Here is a 23,836-nt window from a genome sequence, read left to right on the forward strand (position 1 = left end):
AAGTGTTAGTCGCTCAGTCATGTCCAACTCTTTTGTGACCCGATGGACTGTAGCCCGCCAGGTTCATCTGTTCACGGGATTTTCCAGGCAAAAACACTGGAGTGTAATAAAAGTTAGTTGTTTAATATATTGCTATACTTTATAAAGAAGTTATTCAGCCCTTAATGTCCCTCTCTGATCAAAATGCATATGAAATATCAAACCGCAAATCACTAGTTATATACCTTTTAGCTTGACTTATAATAGTTATATAGAATTTTTTCTATTAAGATTGCTCCTATATTGTGGTATTAACACTTAGTAGAAGCAGCCACATAGTCTTGAAATATAAGAAATCTAAACTAGATTATCACTATTATTATTGAATCAAATTTAGTTTATGAAGTGTGAATTCCCACATAAATATTTAAAAATTATTTTAAAGAACTTTAAAATTCTCTATTCGCTATTCTCTAGTTGTGGTGCACAGGCTTCTCACTGCAGTGGCTTCTCTTGTTACGGAGCACGGGCTCCAGGCATGCAAGTCAGTAGTTGCAGCATGGAGGCTCAGTAGTTGTGGCTCACAGGCCTAGTAGTTTTGTGGCATGTAGTATCCTCCCGGACCAGGGATTAAACCTGTGTCCTCTGCATTGCAGGGTGAGCTTTCAACCACTGGACCACCAGAGAAGCCCTAATTTCCTGAATCTTAAGCTAGAAGAGGCATAGCTATGTCCCACAATGGTTGCTTTGGTTCTGTCATCTGTTGCAGAGATTTTGAGACTGTGTCTGTTCAAGGGCTGGATGCATTTCATTTATTGAACATCTATTACGGATTATTCATTGAGAAAACAAAGATGCACAAAACACATTCTCTGCCCTCAAAGAGGGCATTAACAAATACCCACTTGAAAGATCAGGCTTCCCAGGGGGTGCTAGTTGTCCACCTGCCAATGCAGGAGATAGAAGAAACACTGCTTTGACCTCTGGGTTGGGAAGATCCCCTGGGATAGGAAACGTCAACCTACTCGAGCACTCTCGCCTAGAGAATCCCATGGACAGAGGAGCCTGGCACGTTACAGTCTGTAAGGTTGCAAAGAGTCAAACAGGACTGAAGCAACTTAACTAGCACACAATTGAAAAATCAGGTGATTACCATAAGATTAAACTCCAGAGATCATAGCAATGAGGTATATGTTCTAGTTCTGTTAAGTGTAGGGCCTTTACAAAAAATGAATTATTTTATTTTATTCCCAATTTTTATTTTAATAAATTCTAGCTATTTTCAATAGAACCTTTATACAGTAGCTTTGAAGTTTAGAATTTGGAAGACCTAAGAGGGTTTTCATAGATCTCCTTTAAATTGTATCAGTTAGTTAATAAAATCAAAGCATTTACCATTCAAATATTGGTATTCAGAATCCATATCACTTTAATTACTGTATCCTTGAAAGAGATATGTCTTCTAGAAGAGAAGTAACTTAAAACTTTCTAATAGAAGCAAAATGTATCTGTATAAATTTATATTGTGGTTTCAGAGATTTGTCTTCTATTATTATATAATACGATTGTCTGTTTTCCAGGGTAGATAAACTAATGTAGAATATTTTGTAATCAGGCATAATTAAATGTGTTATTAAGAGAACATCTATCTAAAAAGACTCTGTTTTGAATCTTTCTATTTATTACCTCCATGCTATCCAGTTACTGTATTTTCACTGGGAATTGTATCAATTATTTCTAATAAACTGAATTGATACATTCTCCACAATCAAGATTAAATCTTTTTCACTTTTCCCAAGTTCTTAACTCCTCTCCAGTTCCTTGCAATATTTTTGAAAACTTAAAAAGTTTTTAAACATTGCAAACATACAGACTATAAAATGATACAATGAAAATGTATGTACTGTACATACTATCTTATTTTAATAAAAGTTAGCCTTTTACCAGAGAAGGCAATGGCACCCCACTCCAGTACTCTTGCCTGGAAAATCCCATGGACAGAGGAGCCTGGTAGGCTGCAGTCCATGGAGTCACGAAGAATCAGACATGACTAGTAACTTCACTTTCACTTTTCACTTTCATGCATTGGAGAAGGAAATGGAAACCCACTCCAGTGTTCTTGCCTGGAGAATCCCAGGGACAGTGGAGCCTGGTGGGCTGCCGTCTATGGGATCGCACAGAGTCGGACACAACCGAAGCCACTTAGCAGCAGCAGCAGCAGCAGCCATTTCCTTCTCCAGGGGATCTTCCAGATTCAGGGATTGAACCTGGTCTGCTACACTGCAGGCAGATTCTTCACCATCTGAGCCACCAGGGAAGTCAATTTCTCAAAGGCACTGCACTTTTCTGGGTAGAATGATGGGATATTTAGGCTGTTAAAATCACTGATAGGAAGCGTCACCTACAACTCTTCCCCTGGACAGACTCGGCACGTCATGACACTTCCTATTTGTCATCATTACACAGTCTCTTCCACCCTGGGAATAGATGCCATTTAATTACGTCATGCCCAATATCATACATGTCACCCCTATATTCACGGAATGAGTTTTTAAGGTCATCTTTTCTGTCCCCAAGACTTCTGAAATTATTGCATTTACTTCCTGTCAGATAAATGAGAATGTTTATAGCCAACAGACCAAAGAGGGTAATTTCTATTTTAATATCTAATAACCCTCATTGTCAAGAAATGTCTTATGTTTAAATAACCTAATCCTTAAGGCCTCATCGTAACTGAATTTTCTTTCAATTTATCCTCAATAGTTACTGACCTTGAAATGTCACCAAACCTGTTTAAAGGGTTTCACCCTTTAATGATGGGATGAAATTTACTCGTGACCTAGAATAAATCAGTGAAATAATGAGAACTTTTAAAAAAAATTTGTTAAGACTGAACAAGTTGTATACATGTAAGATCATAACCTGACAGAACATAGATCACAGTGTTGCAAATCCGGATCTTTATATTTTTAAAAAATAAGCAAAATGGGGAACAAAAGTCCTTTATGCTCCTCAGAGCCTTAGTTAACCAATAGTGGAGGTCTCACAACTAGTAGTGGCCTAGAAAATGTGGCTAGTTCTGATAACAGTATTACGATAATTGTTGTTGTGCAGTCACTAAGTCATGCCCAACTCTTATGCAACCCCATGGACTGTAGCCCCCCAGACTTCTCTGTCCATGGGATTTCCCAGGCAAGAATACTAGAGTGGGTAGCCATTTTCTTCTCCAGGGGATCTTCCCAACCCTGGCATCAAATCTGTGTCTCCTGAGTTGCAGGCAGACTTTTCTACCAGTGAGCAACCTGGGAAGCCCAATTATGATGATTATAAGGTTAGTAAAACATATATTGTCACTTCTAAGTTTAATGAATGCTCCCTGAAACTTATTATTGATAGTAAGGTCAAATAACTGTTTAAGATAATTTAGTATTTGCTCCCATAGAAAATTTTCTGTTGTTCTCTTTCCAAAAAACTAAGTCTAATGAAATGATTGCGTGTATTTTGTGTTAAAAATTCTTAGCTTAAAATCTTTCCTTCACAGGAGATTATGTCTTTTCTTGGATTATAATCTTGGTGATTACAACCTTTCCTGGGAAGAATAAGTGTTTTTACTTAACCTAAATGACAAACTTGGCTAGAGGTTTCTAACTCATGAATAACTTAGGCCATAATTAATTAACCCATGTTTGGTTAGCATTTATTGAGTTCACCCCAGATATTAAGTAATTCAAAATGTTTAAAATGTTTAAAAAACACCACCATTGAGCTCTTATAGTTTGGTAATAATACTGTTATTCTTGCATTTTCCCAATAACTATGCAGTAACCTTTAGTTTCTGTTTATATGTATCACAGCCCTTTTCATACTGTTCATGGAGCTCTCGAGGCAAGAATACTGGAGTGGGTTGCCATTTCCTCCTTCAGTGGACCATATTTTGTCAGAATTCTTCACTATGACCCAGCCATTTTGAGTGGCCCTGAACAGTATGTCTCATAGCTTCACTGAGTTACAAAAGCCCCTTTGCCACAACAAGGCTATGCCCTGATGCTGGGAAAGATTAAAAGCAAAAGGAGAAGATGGGGGCAGAGGATGAGACAGTTGGATGGCATCACCAACTCAATGGACATGAGTTTGAGCAAACTCTGGGAGATAGTGAAGGACAGGGGAGCCTGGCATGCTACAGCCCATGGGGTCAGAAAGAGTCAGACACAGCTTCGCAACTGAACAACAGTCACAACCCTTATAACCAAGTTTGGGAGGTGGGAGAGAAATATGGCACTATCCTTGGTCAAGCTCCCAGTTTCCCTCTCAGTCGCTCTCTCCCATTAGGAAGCTTCTTATCTTTATCCATCAGAGGGCCAGCAGAATGAAAAACCACAATCACAGAAAACTAATCAAACTCATCGCACAGATGACAGCCTTGTCTAACTCAATGAAACTATGAGCCATGCCATGTACGGTCACCCCAGACAGACGGGTCATGGTGGACAGTTCTGACAAAATGTGGTCCACTGGAGAAGGGAACGGCAAATCACTTCAGCATTCTTGTCTTGAGAACCCCATGAACAGTACAAAAAGGCAAAAAGATAGGACACTGTAAGATGAAACCCCCTGGTCGGTAGGTGCCCAATATGCTACTGGAGATCAGTGGAGAAATAACTCCAGAAAGAATGAAAAGATGGAGCCAAAGCAAAAACAACACCCAGTTGTGGATGTGACTGGTGATGGAAGTAAAGTCCAATGCTGTAAAAAACAATATTGCATAGGAACCTGGAATGTTAGGTCCATGAATCAAGGCAAATTGGAAGTGGTCAAAAAGGAGATGGCAAAAGTGAATCTCGACATTTTAGGAATCAGTGACTAAAATGGACTGGAATGGGTGAATTTAATTCAGATGACCATTATATCTACTACTGTGGGCAAGAATCCCTTAGAAGAAATGGAGTGGCCATCAAAATCAATAAAAGAGTCCAAAATGTGGTACTTGGGTGCAATCTCAAAAATGACAGAATGATCCCTGTTCATATCCAAGGCAAACCATTCAATATTACAGTAATCCAAGTCTATGCTACAACCAGTAATACTGAAGAAGCTGAAGCTGAACAGTTCTGTGAAGACCTACAAAACCTTCTAGAACTAACATCCAGAAAATATATCCTTTTCATTATAGGGGACTGGAATTCAAAAGTGGGAAGTCAGGAAATACCTGGAGTAACAAGCAAATTTGGCCTTGGAGTACAAAACAAAGCAGGTCACATGCTAACAGAGGTATGCCAAGAGAATGCACTGGTCATAGCAAACACCCTCTTCCAACAACACAAGAGAAGACTCTACACATGGACATTACCAGGTGGTCAGTACAAAATCAGATTGCTTCTATTCTTTGCAGCCAAAGATAGAGAAGCTCTATACAGTTAGCAAAAACAAGACCGTGAGCTGACTGTGGCTCAGATCATGAACTCCTTATTGCCAAATTCAGACTTAAATTGAAGAAAGAAGGGAAAATCACTAGACCATTCAGGTATGTCCTAAATCAAATCCCTTATGATTATACAGTGGAAGTGACAAGTAGATTCAAGGGATTAGATCTGATAGACAGAGTGTCTTTAGAACTATAGATGGAGGTTCATGACACTGTACAGGAGGCAAGGATCAGGACCATCCCCAAGAGAAAGAAATGCAAAAAGGCAAAATGGTTGTCTGAGGAGGCCTTACAAATAGATGAGAAAAGAAGAGAAGCAAAAGGCAAAGGAGAAAAGGAAAGATACACCCATTTGAATGCAGTGTTGCAAAAAATAGCAAGGAGAGATAAGATAGCCTTCCTAAATATCAATGCAAAGAAATAAAGGAAAACAATAGAATGGGAAAGACTAGAGATCTCTTCAAGAAAATTATAGATACCAAGGGAACAATTCATGCAAAGATGGGCACAATTAAGGACAGAAATGGTATTGACCTAACAGAAAGAGAAGATATTAAGAAGAGGTGGCAAGTATACACAGAAGAACTGTACAAAAAAGCTTTTCATGACCCAGATAACCATGATGGTGTGATCACTCACTTAGAGCCAGACATTCTGGAATGTGAAGTCAAGTGGGCCTTAGGAAGAATCACTATGGACAAAGCTAGTGGAAGTGATGGAATTCCAGTTGAGCTGTTTCAAATCCTTAAAGATGATGCTGTGAAAGTGCTGCACTCAATATATCAGCATATTTGGAAAACTCAGCAGTGGCCACAGGATTGGAAAAGGTCAGTTTTCATTCCAATCCCAAAGAAAGGCAACACCAAAGAATGTTCAAACTACCGCACAATTGCACTCATCTCACACGCTAGTAAAGGAGGCTTCCCTGGTGGCTCAGATGGTAAAGCATCTGCCTGCAATGTGGGAGACACGAGTTCCATCCCTGGGTTGGGAAGATCATCTGGAGAAGGAAATGGCAACCCACTCCAGTACCCTTGCATGGAAAATCCCATGGACAGAGGAGCCTCATATGCTACAGTCCATGGGGTCGCAAAAAGTGGAACATGACTGAGCGACTTCACTTCACATGCTAGTAAAGTAGTGCTCAAAATTCTCCAAGTCAGGCTTCATCAATACGTGAACCGTGAAGTTCCAGTTGTTCAAGCTGGTTTTAGAAAAGGCAGAGGAACCAGAGGTTAAATTGCCAACATCCATTGGATCATCAAAAAAGGACGAGAGTTTCAGAAAAACATCTACGTCTGCGTTATTGACTACGCCAAACCTTTGACTGTGTGGATCACAACAAACTATGGAAAATTCTTAAAGAGATGGGAATACCAGACCACCTGACCTGCCTCCTGAGAAATCTGTATCAGGTCAAGAAACAACAGTTAGAACTGGACATGGAACAACACACTGGTTCCATATCGGGAAAAGAGTACGTCAAGGCTGTATATTGTCACCCTGCTTATTTAACTTATATGAAAAGTACATCATGGAAACTGCCAGGCTGGAAGAAGCACAAGCTGGAATCAAGATTGCCGGGAGAAATATCAAAAACCTCAGATATGCAGATGACACCACCCTTATGGCAGAAAGTGAAGAAGAACTAAAGAGCCTCTTGATGAAAGTGAAAGAGGAGAGTGAATAAGCTCGTTTAAAACTCAGCATTGAGAAAACTAAGATCATGGTATCCGGTCCCATCACTTCATGGTAAATAGATGGGGAAACAATGGAAACAGTAAGAGACTTTATTTTGGGGGCTCCAAAATCATTGCAGATGGTGACTGCAGCCATGAAATTGAAAGACACTTGCTCCTTGGAAGAAAAGCTATGACAAACCTAGACTGCATATTAAAAAGCAGAGACATTACTTTGCCAACAAAAGTCTGTCTAGTCAAAGCTATGGTTTTTCCAGTAGTCATGTATGGATGTGCGAGTTGGACTATAAAGAAAGCTTAGCACCAAAGAATTGATGCTTTTGAACTGTGGTGTTAGAGAAGACTCTTGAGAGTCCCTTGGACTGCAAGGAGATCCAACCATTCAATCCTAAAGGAAATCAGTCCTGGATGTTCATTGGAAGAACTGATGCTGTAGCTGAAACTCCAATACACTGGCCACCTGATGCAAAGAACTGACTCCTCGGAAAAGATCCTGATGCTGAGAAAGATTGAAGGCAGGAGGAGAAGAGGACAACAGAGGATAAAATGAGAGGATGAGATGGCATCACTGTCTTGATGGACATGAGTTTGAGTAAGCTCCAGGAGTTGGTGATGGACAGAGAAGACTGCCATGCTGCAGTTCATGGGGTCGCAAAGAGTCAGACACATCTGAAAGACTGAACTGAACTGAACTTGGTCAAGTGCAACAGATCCATTCACAGAGGTGTAAGGAATTTTAGTAATCCAGTAACATATGTACATGAGTCATGATGAGCAGAACCAAGTTAGTCCCTATGGCTTCAGTTTTTTTCAAATCATCTCGGAAAGGTTTATTCATGTCTAATCCAGACCTGCCTCTCTGTGAGCAAAATCCATTTCCTTTTATCCTGTCTTCAGGGTATATAAAGATGTGGAGACTGTCCTTCTTTGTTCAGGAATTGTTTTTAATGTATTTGAGTTTCATTTAGGTTACCTTCCTCCAATCAAAGCCACGTCTGTACTCTGACCTCCATTGCCCATGTTAGTAGCTGAGTGATTGTTATCTTTTTCTTCCAAATTGCTCTCCTCAAATTATTTGCAAAATGTGACAGGGTTTGACTTGAAAGCAACTAGAGAATTCATTAATTTAGCATATTTAACATATTCTAAACAAACATTTCTTTGGTTGGTTGTTTGAGAGGAAAAGTGTGCACACATGTACGTGTTATGCGTGTTGGTACATTGAGTCCTGGTTGTTTACATGATCAAAATCAGATATTATTATATAAAATGCCCTAACACAAGGTTATACTTTGGAGGCAGTATCATCTACCATAAAAGGATGTGGTTTCTGTATGGTTAAGTATGAATTTGGATTCTGGCTTTAGCTTTTACAAGCTTTAAGGATTTAGACAAGTTATTTAACCTCTCTGGTTAAACTCAGAGCTTACCTATACAGTGAGTGGATAATAACAGTGTTGAGAAGATTCAATAAATTAGCACATGAAATATTTAGAACAGTGCTAGGCTAATAGGAAGTGTATAACAAACGGTAGCTGTTGATCATCATGGTGATTTTTGTGTTAATAACGTAACATATCGATATATTTGGGCACCACTGTTATCACAGCTCCTAGTCATTTCCTAACTGGAAACCATTCCTGGTGGCACTTGTGGTAAAGAATCCACCTGCAAATGCAGTAGATGTAAGAGACTTGGGTTCAGTCCCTGGGTTGGGGAGATACCCTGGGGGAGGGCATGAAAACCCACCCCAGTATTCTTGCCTGAAGAATCCCTTGGACAGAGGAAATTGGTGGGCTCCACAGTCCATAGGGTTGCAAAGAGTCGGACACAACTGAGCGACGTAGCACGCAAACACAGGAAAAACTGAAACCACCAGAAATCCCTTCTTTGGTAGAAGATCCGACTTTACAACCCTTCCCTTCATAGAAACATCAGATTTACTTGGGTCATTTTACCAATCCCTATGTTTCACAATATAGCAGAGGGATTATATAAATATCCATTATTATTTCAAGTATTTTTAAAATTCACTGATTAGGAGAAGCCTACCCATCTCTCATTTTCAAAATAAATAATTCACATAAGGTAAAGAGGCAAAGTCACTGACACTGAGTTTCCCTTACACTCTTCCCACCTGTCCGTCATCTTCTTGTTGTAAAGAGAGGACGCTTGCCACCATGGACGGGCAGCCTGGTGACTTTGGTAAAATCAATTTTCTAAGTCAAATAATGGAACTGCTAACACCAAACAGCAGTAATTTTCAGTTTTTTGCTTGTCTACACTTTGAGGTACAAAAGCATGTAATAAAGCTTTTAAGGTATTCAAAATGAAAGGAACAAAAAATGAAATAGTCTAAAATTTAACAACAGTCTGAAGTTTAAATCTGAAAATAAGAGGTGCAGTGCATGTTTCAAACCTGCATAAGTTTTAAAATTTTGTTAACTTCTTTCGTTTTTCCTTGCTGTTTCTTAGTTTTGTCTCGTGACTTCTATGACCTCAGGGCCTGCCCCTTCGTGCTCTATGGAGTTACTCCAACTGTGACCAGAGTCCTGGGACTCGGGTGTAGAATATGGGCACCTATAAAGCATAAGGGATGGACTTCTTTATTTTGTATTCAAAGTATTAGTGGGGTTCTAAAATACATATTTTGGAGAAGTTACAATGCACATATAATGCTGGTATCAACTCTAAAACTCTTTTGTGTTTAAATTCTCTTTCAAACATATGCAGAGAGACTATAAATTGCAATAATACACTCACGAGTTTATTTTAGGCCTCTCAGAAGCTGAGAAACAAGCCCTGAACTTAAACTCATATTAATAAAAGGGAAAGTGTTCCTTAAGAATTTCTGCATTTAGACTCAAAAGGAAAGTAAACCACCCAACTTGAATGCCCTCTGTGGTGGTGAATTCCCTGTGTCACCTTGCCTGGCCTCAGGGATGCCCACATGCTGGTAAAACATCACTTCTGGGCCTTCTGTGCAGGCGTGTCTGGAAGAGACCCACATTTGATTCAGGAGACCCTCACCTATGTGGGCGGTACTGTCCCATCCCTTGAAGGCCCAGATGGAACATAAAGGAGGGGAAGGGCAAATTCTCTCTCTTCTTCAGCTGGGATGTCCAACTTCTCCCGCCTCTGACCTCAGAGCTCCTGGCTTTCACACCTTCAGATGCAGACTGAATTACACCACTGGCCTGTCTCATTCTCCAGCTTTCAGACAACAGACTGTGGGACTTCTCAGCCCCCACAGCCTCATGAGACAATTCCTCCGAAAAGATAATAAAGAAAAGTGTCTTTACTGAATAATTTGTCTGCACATATATTCACTTTTGTGTGTTTAAATTAGCAATTGCAGCTCCCAAAAGAAAGTTCCATCCAGGGATAAAAGGTTAGCTTTTCCAATCAGAAATCACAGAACAAAGTAAATTAATTTTAAAGAAAAAGAAAACTATTTCAATCAGTCAGTGTACTTGACAGCTAACATACACTAATACATAGCATAGCTCTATTCTCAGTAGTTAATACATCCTAGGGCTGTTTGCTGAAGATAAAATTATCTACAGAGTATTACTAAGTGCAACATTGTAATAAGTTACAAAAGTCAGTTCCTTTGAAGATGTTAAAACGTAATAAAGATTAAGTCCATAGTTCCCTATCAGCACAACCTTTGAAAGAATGACACAGCCTGAGGATATGACCTATCCTCCTGATTCGAACCAAACAGATTCAGGTTGACTTCCGCTAGAACTTGAGCCTCAGCCTTCTCTCCCAACACATCAGCACACTAAATGACACACCCATGGTCGCCAGGACAGTTCCGAGGCCAAAAAGTGGGCTGTGGCCCAATTCCAGGAAATCCCCACCCCTTCCCCAAAATAGCTGGACTACTCCTCCCACACATTAGCCTATGAAATGATCTATCCCTAGAAAAACTCACCACCTCATACACTGGGGTCACTCTCGCCTCCTCAGATGGTCCACACTCTGTCTGTGGAGTGTGTTTCTAAATAAAAATCCACTTCTTACCTATCACTTTGTCTCTCACTGAATTTTTTTCTGCAATGAGACATCAAGCGCTTGAGCCTCACTAAGTCCTGAGACCAGGTGTGTGATCTCAGTGAAAAGACTGTGGGTTCAAGTCCAAATCTGAGGTGCATGGTTTCAGTTATGCAACAGAAATGACTGAAAATGCTGAAACTTCAAGCCTAATTTTTCAAGGTCTTTTTCTTCCCGAGGACACCACGATTAGTCACACGTATAAAACCTTAAGGCAGCATTTTCAGATCCTTCCCTTGAAAACATTTGGTATTGAGTGAGAGGCGAGTCTGCTGTCTCACATACCTGCAGACAGAATGATTCTGGAAATCAGGCTAATTACCGCCTTTGCTATTTGAGCCTTTATGGAGCAACTGACTTTTCCTCTCAGAGAGACGAGGGAAGCCAGGCAGTTATACTGCATGTTGCCCCTGTACACAAATAATCTGCAGAAGGACCAAAAAACTTCATTCTCTTTAACTGTTTTGTTTCACACAAAGAAAACAAAATGACCGAACAATTCTCTGTTTGGTTTTATTTTGGCAAATGCTGTCATGTATAGAACCAATCAATGACACCTCTGGTGGAAATTTATTTCTGAGGAATGTCCCTGAGGAGTGATTTCTGAGGAATAATATGCAGTCTTCAATTGACTTTATCACAGCTGGATATGGAGTGAAATGCCCGGCTGGAATTTAACCACCCAGAACCAAGCACCAGATGGCTCATCGGTACCTCAGCCCAGCAGCTGGGCCCTGATGTGCACAGCTGGTCTTCACACTGGAATGACAGTGTTTAAATGATAGTGTTATGTAATGTAGAAAAATGTGTTTGGGTGGCTCAGGTCTTGGAAATGAGATGGCACACTTGCTCTTAGAAGTAAATGCATGGCCTCGATGGCCGATTCCCACATTCCTCCTATTTGTGCTGATGAGTCTTGGCTGCAGATAAGAGTTACTGCCACGTGGAAACCGTCCAGTGCCGTTCCATCGTGCTTTATCTGCCATCATGACTCTCCTGGGAACACACCACGATAGATTTTCTTTCCCATAAAAATAAATGCAACATAGTTTCCATTTTGAAGCTGGAGACTTTTAAGATTTTGCGATAATTAATAGATATTGCATTCTGCCGAGACGGTGGAATTCAGAGGTCCTCGGGAGAAAGCAGCTGCTACAGAAATTCTTCGACAGTTTGGGGATGTTATTATCCATTTCCCAACAGAGTCACAAATACCATCCGACCAAAAACCTAACAAAATTTATACCAAAATTCAGCACTTAAAAAAAAAAAAAAAAAAAACTATGAAAGGCAACTCTCAAAGAAAATATATTTGTATACATTTCAGGCCCGAATGAAAAATTTGACATATTTCAAATGAGAGATGGATGAACGAATGTACAGGGTTTTGACTAATAAAATATATAGTGGAAAGTTTTCTATTTTCATGCTTTTTACAGAGGTTCCCCATGCTGCTGCTCAGACTTTGATGAATGGTGTACATTACCCCCAAGGACTCAAAGAAAACTCACCCTTAATATATGTCCAAAGTCATCATGGATATAAGGGGAAAAAACATTATGTTTAGCAGTGAGGAGACCTAGATACAGCATCTTGCTGCTACTCATAGTAACAGTGAGTTTGGTTGTGTCAATTACCTGCTATAAACTCCAGTCCCTCCACCTGCTCAGCGGGAGCCACGGATGCGCTAACGCGCGTGCAACTGTCTGTAAATCGCGGTGAAAATGGAAGGCGATGTGACCAACGCTGCTGTGTGGTTCCCCAAGGGACTCCACCCTCAGGACTCCTTTCCTCAGCCAGAGTTCTGAGTAAACTGCAAGACAGAATCCAGGAGGGACAAACCGAGGTCTGATGAGCATTTTCAGAATAAACCAAGGTAGAGTCAGCTCTTCACCACCAAGCAGCAGGTCTTTGCCCTGCGAGACCCAGAACTGGCCAGCTCCGCTGGGTCAGGAACACAAGGCGCAGGGCAGGGTGGCGAGCCCGTCCTTGCGGGCAGCTTCGGCTCCAGACGTCAAGGTGAGTCCGCTCAGCTTCATCCTCCCTGACTTATCACACAGAGCCCAGACTGGAAAGGCCAGTTCACTACCAGCCTCAAAGGGAGAAGGAGTCAAAACAGGAGAGAGCCTCTCCCTGCCTTTCGGAGCGGACTCCCCCTTTGAGAAAAAGGCGCTGCAGTCAGCAGGCCAGCAGGCGAGTCTTGTGATGATAAAGGGCGGGGAGGCAGTGCCTCCCTCAAGCCTGGTGACCACTCCTGTGAGCGCCTGGCTGAGGCCACTGCAAGAAACACAGACTCTGCCCTTCTAAGACGCAGGAACCTGTCAGCAGGACACTACTGACGTCAACTACCAGGTCACTCCGTTCCCGAAGCCGAAAATATAGTCTTTGTCCCACGGCTCGTCCTGAGCTGTGTCTGCTCACGTTGTCCCGAGTTGTCACCTACACCTGGGCCTCTTGCCATCTGCGAGTCCACAGGCCTTTCCTTTAAAACCCAGCTAGAATCTGGCCATCTCTCATCACCGTCACCAGAAGCAGCCGCGGCAGGCAGCCCCATCCCGCCGTCTCACTTTCCTCCGTGGCTCCCACTGCTCGTTAATATACTACGTATGTCAGTGGTTTAGATCAGTTCCATCAGGGTAGGAATTTCTCTGATTTGGTCACTGCTGTATCTATACCACATAAAAATACCCCTGACACATAACGAGCAACCAATAAATTACTTTTGAAAAGAAAAAAGGGAAGAAGGAGAGGAGAGGAACAGGAGAGAAGACGGAGGGAAGGAATGAAGAGAAGAAGGGAGGGCGGGAGGAAGGTGGAGGAGGAAGGGACACAGAGAAGAGGTAAAGGGTGAAGAAAGCAAAACGGCTCCGGTGGTTTCTAAGGCGAAGGCCAGCCCACACGGCAAGATGCGTCCTCCTCAATTTGAGGATGGACCCCGAAGCCTAGGAAGCAGCAGTCTTCGTATGTGAGGAGGGCTGTTGCTGTTTATTACAACCTCCTCGCTCTCCGGCGCTCTGTTCACCCGGCCTGTCGACTCTTCATTAAACACACACAGCCTTCAGTCCGGATGTTGCCATTATCAGCAATACCAACATGCTTCCCATCAACCGAGTATAGGATGGTTCTCACTTTTTACATTATAAGTCAGGTCATTTAAAATGATACTGGAGAAAAGCAAAGACTGTGATTATTTAGGATTTGGCAACATCAGGCAACTTGATGTCAAATGGGGATCTGACTTCCTGCTCCACCATCTGTTCTGTTCACTTACTGCCCACCTTTATGATACTTGAAATAATGAATCTTCTAAAATCCCTCACCAGTTTCTAGTCACTGTTTCAAACTCGCTAAAATCTTGGCAGGTGATTTTTATGACTCCCAGAGAAGATCAAGATTATCAGGCACAAAGTCCCCTGTTTTCCTTTAATCTCTTATTCTGAAAAATAATCATCTTTCTATTGCAGAGGGGGAATGGCCCTGTTCCTTTCAACATGAGCACCACAGTCATCACTCTGATTTTGAATCATGTTCTTTTGATCCCTGAGATCTAAATAAGAGGGACTCAGACTCCAAGTTGGAGAAGGCAATGGCATCCCACTCCAGTACTCTTGGCTGGAAAATCCCATGGACGGAGGAGCCTGGTAGGCTGCAGTCCATGGGGTCGCTAAGAGTCGGACATGACTGAGCGACTTCACTTTCACTTTTCCCTTTCATGCACTGGAGAAGGAAATGGCAACCCACTCCAGTATTCTTGCCTGGAGAATCCTGGGGACGGCGGAGCCTGGTGGGCTGCCGTCTATGGGGTTGCACAGAGTCGGACACGACTGAAGCGACTTAGCAGCAGCAGCAGCAGACTCCAAGTTTACACCCTGATGAAGTCCAAAATCTTTCCAACAGACTTCAGAAACTTACAAAAGTCTTGCATTCTCAAGGTCCCCCAGTATCTGACCTCTTCCTGTATGTGTTCTTTCTATTATGCACTACACTGACACAGAAGTGACATCCAGACCCTTCCTTAAAAAGAAGGAAAGAAAAAGAAAATGTTGTGAGGATGGAATGAAGGTTTTTACTGAAAAGGCCAAGTGACACCATTCTGACCAATGAGAATGAAAGTGGTTTTCTGCTGGGTGCGTCCGGGAATGCTTTTGCTTTCCTGATACAAAGGCAAAGACAGCGTGGTTAATACCAGATCTTTCTTCCACCCCGTTATTTGAATGCAGATGCAATATCTCTCTTGTTTGGATGAATGCAGATGCAAGAGAGCAACAGTAGCTCTCTTGTGACTATAAGACAACAAGTAAAGTGCAAGTGAAGTCGCTCAGTCATGTCCGACTCTTTGTGACCCCATGGACTGTAGCTTACCAGGCTCCTCTGCCCATGGGATTTTCCAGGCAAGAGTATTGGAGTCGGTTGCCATTACCTTCTACAGAGGATCTTCCCAACCCAGGGATCGAACCCAGGTCTCCCACACTATAAGCAGATGCTTTACCATTTTCCAGCTACTGAGCCAAGGTCAGCACCTTTTTATTTCTTGTTTTGTGCAAAAAAGTAAATTCCTTTTGCTTTAAATCACCACTGAGTTTTCTGTTATTTGATACTGAGAGCACTTAAAGCCAATACAAAATTTCAAAATCACAGTCATCATAATCCTAAACCTGTGAAATTCAAAGAGTTTAAAGATGTGTGACCTAAACGTTTACTGTTAAGGCTCCCTGGTAATTAGGGCACCTAAACTACTGAATGCCATCAGGGCCTTGGGATATAATTAAAATTATCCAGTTCACAGCTCCCTAAGATGGTGATGAGAGAGATGAGAAAATGATAAAGATGGTAGGTGGGTAGAAAAGCCCTTTCCTCAGAATGAGAGCTCATTTCCTCTAGCCACCTGACTATCTGAATCTGCCCTGAATTTGGAGAGCTGCCTAGTCTCTGAATCTGTCCTGACTCTTCAGAAATCCATTAATAATAAGCGATGCCCACCCACCTGAGCCATGTAAGGGCCCTGAATTCCTGGTGTTGACCTTCACCTATGAGCTAGCATGATACTATTTTAACTGCTACAGTCTATCATATAAATTCAATGTACTACTGGACAGGCTAATTCTGAAAAATGATTTATATACAAATACCTATTAGGTTGAGTTTCCCTGATATCTCAGTTGGTAAAGAATCCACCTGCAACACAGGAGACCCCGGTTCCATTTCTGGGTCAGGGAAATCTACTGGAAAAGGGATAGGCTACCCACTCCAGTATTCTTGGGCTTCCCTGGTGACTCAGCTGGTAAAGTATCTGCCCGCAATGCAGGAGACCTGGGTTTGATTCCTGGGTTGGGAAGACCCCCCCTGGAGAAGGCAATGGCTAGTGACTCCAGGATTCTGGCCTGGAGAATTCCATGGACTGTACAGTCCATGGGGTCGCAAAGAGTCAGACACAACTGAGCGACTTTCACTTTCACCTATTAGGTTGGTCAAAAAGTTTGTTCAGGGTTTTTGCGTGTAGAAAAACCATGAACAAACTTCTTGGCCAAATCTATATATGTAAAAGACAGTAAATTTCTGTTCAGACATAAATGAATGTCATACCTCCAGTAAAAATTACGTTGTATGAATGGTTAAGGGTTTTCTGGGCTGCTCAAAATATTCTGTTTGTTGACATGGGTGGTGATTACATGGGTGTTCATTTTAGGCAAAATTCTTTGTATCTTTTTGCTTTATGTACTCTTCTATATTTGCATTATATTTCACAATAAAAAAGACTAAAATGGTGTAAAGAATATTAGTGACATGCAAAGAAGCTAAAGATATCTCTAAAAGGTAGGTTACACAACAGTGTGTATATTGTCAAGATTTTTCACCAGATATGTACCGAAATGTTTATGCCTTATCTTCAATAAGGGCTACAGTACCGATAACTGACAGATTATTGACCACATATGTGTTTCTAAAAAGTGAACACTAAGTCACATGTATAATAACCATTCCTTTTAAAAGTTTATATGAACCATTGGGAAAGAACAGACTATTTGGATACATTTGTTCATATTAGACTATTTTTCCACTTAAATCATGATCATTGGATGAGTGTTATTTTAAATGGTGAGCATAATCCTGTGAATCACTGATTTTTTTTTATGATTTTGCTTTTATTGTTAAATTTCTTCATTAAAACAAATTGTGACACCAGTTAGTCATGTCAGGTGATGTCTAAACTGATAGGAAGACACCATGAAGTTTGCTCTGCTGTGCCCTTTATTCCTGTAAAGAATCACGTTCATTAAGACATCACAACATTGTAAACAACTGTCATAAAAGTAGATTCCACCATGTCAAGTGGTCTGCTATATCCTTATTATAACTTTATTGTAGCACATTCACATAACTTACCTTGAAATCACTTAATGGGCCATCTTCTACTACACAATCTTGGTCCTGTAAGTCACCAAGATGATTTTTAAAGGTTAAAAAGTTAAAAAAAAAAAAAAAAAAGTTTGGGATTTGAATCTCCTGTGATTTGACAAATGGGTTCAAGGGCATGAACCAGAAAAAATATTTCAGAAAGGAAGAATTCTTTGTTTTCTCATTTAGAGATAATAAGGTAACACATTTCTATATAATAACTAATTACAGCTAGAATATTCAGTCAGGTAGAACCATCAAGTGTCCCAGGATGAGTGTAAAATTGCACAGAAATGAGAAACGTGGTACCACAATGTTCTAACATTAGCAACCGTCATTACTTACAGTCTGCAAAACTGACAAGAGCATATGCCAATCAAATAAATAACCTGTATTTAGATAACCCAGGTAGTAGTTCAGTGGGGAGCTTTTGAAAAACGAAATTATTATTTCAATGCCAAGTCACGCTTACAGCTTTGAACGAGTAGCAAAACACAAGCATGTTTCTCAAATGGATTTCACAGCATCAGTGCAAAAGCCGGAGGGGATGGCTTAGTTTTTTAAGCCTCAGATTTGAAATACCCAGACTCCCTGCAACTACAGCGTTAAATCCTCTGTGGAACCACAGCTTCAAATGCTATCAGGAGAGACTCAAGTCTTCATCCTTCTGAGACTGATAAATTGAAAGCCACAAAGTTTAGAGGAGGTGCCTACAGCCACCTGCACCCCCCTCCTCACCCAACACAGGAAGGCTCTATTTGTAACATCGTTTAAGTTTCCATTTGGGAAGGCTGGAGGATGCTGTTTTTAAGACATTCCAGAAATCTCACAACCCTGCCATGGACCATCTTTTTAAGCATGTAAACCAAATTTTAGAGAATGGAAAACAATCTTTTTAATTCTCATTTAAGACAGTCGAGAAAATCAAAGTGCTTACTTTACAAAATGCCTTATAGGCATCCAGCCACCTCTATTAGTCCCATGGACCATCCCGAATGGTGACATTCCCTTTGCCACTTTGTGTATTTCTGGGCTGCCTCCTCGCTGACATCAATTGCTTGGCAAATGCCAAGTAAACAACTGAATTCTCATAGTACTTTACCATTCTCTCACATCTCCTAACTTATTCCCCAAACTTTCTAAGATAAAGAATAACACTCTTTTTTCTCCATCTTACAGATGAAAACAGTGCCGAGCAAAGATTATATGAATTAATCATGCCGATAGGTTGCCGCCCCATGGTTTAAAAGGGGCTTCCCTGGTTGCTCAGTGGTAAAGAATCCGCCTGTCAATGCAGGAGACGAGGGTTCGATCCCTGGGTCTGAAAGATTCCCCTGGAGGAAGAAACTGGCCACCCACTCCAGGATTCCTGCCTGGGAAATCCTGTAGACAGAGGAGCCTGGTGGGCTATAGCCCATGGGGGTTGCAAAAGAGTCACACAACTGATCAACTAAACAACAACGTTTTAAAATCCAGAACTTGAGAACTCTCCCACAGTATTGCTAGTCACAAGTAAGTTCCATTTAGGAAAATAAGCTTTTGACCAAAGAAAATTGTGTAATGCATTCTAAATTTAAATAAAAATAACGTATAACTGTCTTGACTTATCATAATATTACATAGGGAGATGTGGGTTTGATTCCTGGGTCAGGAAGATTCCGTGGAGGAGGAAATGGCAACCCACTCTAGTATTCTCGACTGGAGAATTCCATGGACAGAGGAGCCTGGTGGGCTACAGTCCATGGGGTTGCAAAGAGCTGGACATGACTGAAGCAACTGAGCATACACAACAAAGCTCAGTTCTTTTAGACAGAAGAACCAGAGATAGCTATAGAGGGCAGTGAGCAGAGAGACATTTTTTCATGTACTGTATCATACAACTTTTTATTTTCCTGAAGGCTTGGCCTGGCCCCCAAGGGTGTATCAAGAACACCAAGGTTCAGTGCAGGTGCTAACAAAAATTAATTGAGAAGAGTGCACGTTTACCTTGCTTTCTCAACCTGTTTCGCCTCTTCTAAATTTCAGCTGGCATTAATTTATCCTGATTACCCCAGCACAAATGACTCATTCCTCCTCCGAAAACCCTGAGCAGAAATTTGTAACACCTCTCTTCAATTACACCTAACTTTTTAATAGTATTTCTTTATCTTAGGATAATTCTTCCAGGCTATCTTAGGCTGTTTAAACTACATTTAATTTCATAGCAGTAAGAGCCGTGAAGTTTCTGTAAACCTTACAACTCCTACCAAGTTAATATTTTTAAAGTCTGGACAGATTTATAGACACCCCTCAAAATCATTTGGTGACATGGCTTCCCTTCGCAATCAGGCAGGCATTCCAGCCCCTGAAGGTTCATGCTCTACCATCTCTCCAGACAACTGAGCTAAACAAGTGAGCCACGCATGTGGTTGAAAATAAGAGGACAGCCCCCAAAATGGAATCGCTAAGCTCCACATCATCAAACTAAGACTTACAAGAATAGTTTTGGTTCCTACAGAAATGGAAAGGTAAACCAGTCAATCAGGAACCATCTGATCAGTACTAGTTAGGTAATCTGCTCACGAAGCCCTCTGTCCTACCCTAAAGCAGGGGTCTCCAAGCTGTGAGTCGCAGACTGCTATCCCCTGCCAGATCAGCGGTGGCATCAGATTAGAAATAAACTGCACAGTAAATCAGAGAAGGCAATGGCAACCCACTCCAGTACTCTTGCCTGGAGAATCCCAGGGACGGCGGAGCCTAGTGGGCTGCCGTCTATGGGGTCGCACAGAGTCAGACACGATTGAAGCGACTTAGCAGCAGCAGCAGCACAGTAAATATAATGCACTTGAGTCATCCCGAAACCACTCCCACCCCTGGTCCGTGGAAAGATTGTCTTGCACAAAAATGGTCCCTGCTGCCCTAAAGGAAAGTAATCTTGAACCAACCAATCTGCTTTTTTATTTGGGGGGGGTGGCTAGTGTAACCACCTTGTTTGCATTCCCTTCTGCCTGTCAAAGTCTCTCATTTTGTACAGCTCTTCCAAGCTGCTACTTTCTAGATTGGCTACTACCTGATTCAAACTGATTTTTGCTCAAATAAATACAATAAATTAATATGACTCAGTTTATCCTTTAACAGTGCCAGCGTCAGAAGAGAGAGTGAAATAAACCCCCATCCCCCACACACAACAGCAAAGAGCAGGCAAACGCAGCAGGTACCTGCTGAGCCCCAAGCTCACGGTTTCTTGCCCGGCTCTGGAGGTCGTGGGTGAGTCCCTCTGGAACCTAGTCTGAGCTTTTAGACTTCAACTGAGCATTCCTTTGTCTGTGCTGGGTCCTGAAACTGGTTGGAGTTGCGCTGGGTCTGGCACAGAAGCCAGACTGGGTCTCGGGTGGATGGGGACGGCTGTGAGCTGGACCGGGCTCTGCCTGGCACCGCAGGTGAATTAAGTTTTGTTATTAGGCTGAACAAGCAGGCTCAACTCACAAAGGAAACCTGAACTACAGAGGCCACGGTGGAGGGCTTTTCACCTCCACTCAGGAGGTGCCCTAGAGAAAAGGGGTCTCAGTCAAGCACTCACCAGAAAGGGTAGAGGGAACATTATCTTTCCTCCTCTACAGTCTCTGGGGACCTGGATGAGACCCACTGGGACAACCCACCTGCTCCAGGGCCTGCAGCCGGGATCCTGGGGAAACTGGCGAAGCTGGCAAAGGTGGGGGTTTTGACCAAAGTCAGCTCTCCCAGATCTCTACTGTGGGGCTTGGCCAAGAGGAAGGAATAGTTTCCAAATCCACCTTGGCAGGAAAAAAACATTTGTGAGAATTAGATCTTCGGGTTGTGACTTGTGACTTAGATTTTTAGATGCTCACTGATGGTGACTATCTCTCCCAGGAACAGCTATGCCTGCTGGTTTGTCTGATTTGTGGACTGAGAACTTGGCTTGACAGTTCTCAGGTTGGGAGTCCACAAATACAGCCTGGAAGACACGTGGGTTGCAACCCACTGAGACTGCCAGATCTCGGGAGAACTCCAAGTCTTTCCTTTGTCTGTCTTGTGGGTGATGCCAGATCTTGGGGGAGTAGGATCTTTTGTAACCTCCTGGGGGAATGCCCCTTGCATCCAAAGTCGCTCAGTCGTGTCCGACTCTTTGCAACCCCATGGACTATACAGTATACGGAATTCTCCAGGCAAGCATACTGGAGTAGGTAGCCTTTCCCTTCTCCGGGAGAGCTTCCCAACCCAGGGATCAAACCCAGGTCTCCCACACTGCAGGCAGATTCTTTACCAGCTGAGCCACCAGGGAAGCCCTTGCATCCACGGGGTTGTTTAATACAGTCAGGAATATTTACTGTCTGTTCCAACTGAAACCTGACAAAGTATTTGAGAGGATTTTTTAAAACTTTATATTAAAGTAGCTCTATTATCAGAAGTTGGCCAAATTGGAAGCTGATTTTAAGAGGCTAAGAGCAATGTTTGTTTAGGTTTTGTCCTCTAAACTAAAAATAAAACTGTACCCAGAAGGAAACAAACACATTATAAAGCCTTTGTGGAAGGATATACTAAAACATGCCAAAGACACAGAACTCTCAATCTGAAACAATGAAATCTTCTGATTTTTACCTTAGTGGAAGATCTTCTCCCTGGCATAAAGAAACAAATTGAGGATAAGCGGTTGGATGGGTGGGTCAGTCTCCTAATATTCAGGTTGCAGTCCAATTATTTGAGGAATTAAAAACATTTGACTTGTATTACAGATGGAGTCTTTACAAGAACAGAAATGTGGCTCCAGAAACAATTCACAGCACACTCATTCCTTTGCTTTTCTTCCTTTTTCTTTTTTTAACCAATCCCCCAACCTCCCCAATTCATCTCAAAATGCTTTCAGATTTCGTAAATTATTTGGACTTACAAACAGGAGTCCTTCTTGGTGGAACTTGCACTCTTTCACTGTCTTTTGAGATGTAACTGTTCTACTTGGTCTTCTCTAGAAACCAAGGTAATTCTTATCAGAAGGAGAGAGAGACAGAGAGAGAAAAGGCTATTTTGCAATCTAGGCCTATGAAAAGTCTCTTGCATAAGTATTAGTAAAAAGCTATCTGAAGAGGTAACCTTAACTTGTTCCATCTGCCAGAAACACAATGATCTTTTATAATCTTTTTATAAGGGTTTTGCATTATCATACCCATCTAATGGCTAAAATTTTAAAACAAAAGCTATAACAACTCTGTTTGCATCTGTCTGTACGTTTATAGTATCTATGTGTGTTATAGTTGTATGATTTTTTAAGCTTCCCAGTAGTATTGGCACTATTAATTTGTAAAGAGCTCTATTTTAATTGGTTTAGGGCAAACAGTAAATAAAGTATATTCACAGAAATATAGAAACTAACCTGTTTTTCAAGTTCATGTGATCTAGGATAATCTTCATAAATAAAACCTAATTTAAGTTTGTTTACTTAATTAGAACAGGTCAATCTTTGAAGCCAATAGCATTAAACAGAGTATTTTTAATTCTACCTCGGTTTACAAAGTCAAAGAAGCTCCTTCTCTCAGAGTTGCAGCATTTGTCAGCAAGAAACATAACTTAAAATGATTAGCTGTTTAATGTTTCATGAAATTTCCAAAAGCAAATCTAATTGTTAAGAACAAGTAAATTAGATACACATAAACAAAAAGTTTTAAATGAACGCTCAACGAGAATTATGTTTTACGGTATGTCTACTTAGAGATAGTTCCCAGAATCTTTAATGCGCTTCAGCTCATCTTTCAACAAGGTAAAGTCTCCATTCTGCCTGCATTCAAACATTTATTAAGCACTTAATGTTGCCAGGCACAAGTGAAAGACACTCAAATGAACAGAGGTAGCTTCTCGCCCTAGAGGTACACCAAAGCACACCTCAGCGGGCTGTGTAGACGGTTCATTTCCGCTTCTCCAGTTTCTCCCATTTCTTTCAGCTCAGGGATTTATAACCAGAGGACGTCCTACAAAAACTGCAGCGGAGAGACGACTGCAGGTAGGGTGGGAGAAATCTAAAATAAACCTGGTTTATAGGCTAGCACGGCTCACCTAACACTCAATAACCACCCCCGCATATGCGTCCAGGAACCGCACCGAGCACACTGTAAATTTCACAAACTGACCAACTTCGACTAACGAAATCAAATTTAAAAGTTCCCAGGATCGTGTAAGCCAAAGCCGAACAATTTCATACTAATTTTTGGTTGAAACAGACCTCAGAAGGACGCTAGCACCAACCCACAGCAGTGTGGTGACCTGTAAACTCCCAGGGGGCCACGGAAAC

At 41.6% G+C, this 23,836-nt stretch overlaps 1 long non-coding RNA gene across 1 annotated transcript; it reads right to left on the reverse strand.

Annotated features, from left to right (window-relative positions):
- Positions 1–11,649: 11,649 nt before the first annotated feature.
- LOC145518180 (uncharacterized) lies at positions 11,650–23,821 on the reverse strand. The gene is made up of 2 exons (XR_014062722.1): positions 23,768–23,821; positions 11,650–15,174 (listed from the first exon to the last, which is right to left on the reverse strand). It is a non-coding gene; the product is annotated as an uncharacterized LOC145518180 (long non-coding RNA).
- Positions 23,822–23,836: the final 15 nt, after the last annotated feature.

This window comes from Giraffa tippelskirchi, chromosome 8 (assembly GCF_054371585.1).
Source record: "Giraffa tippelskirchi isolate mGirTip1 chromosome 8, T2T-mGirTip1v1.2.pri, whole genome shotgun sequence".
NCBI classification, from domain to species: Eukaryota; Metazoa; Chordata; class Mammalia; order Artiodactyla; family Giraffidae; genus Giraffa; species Giraffa tippelskirchi.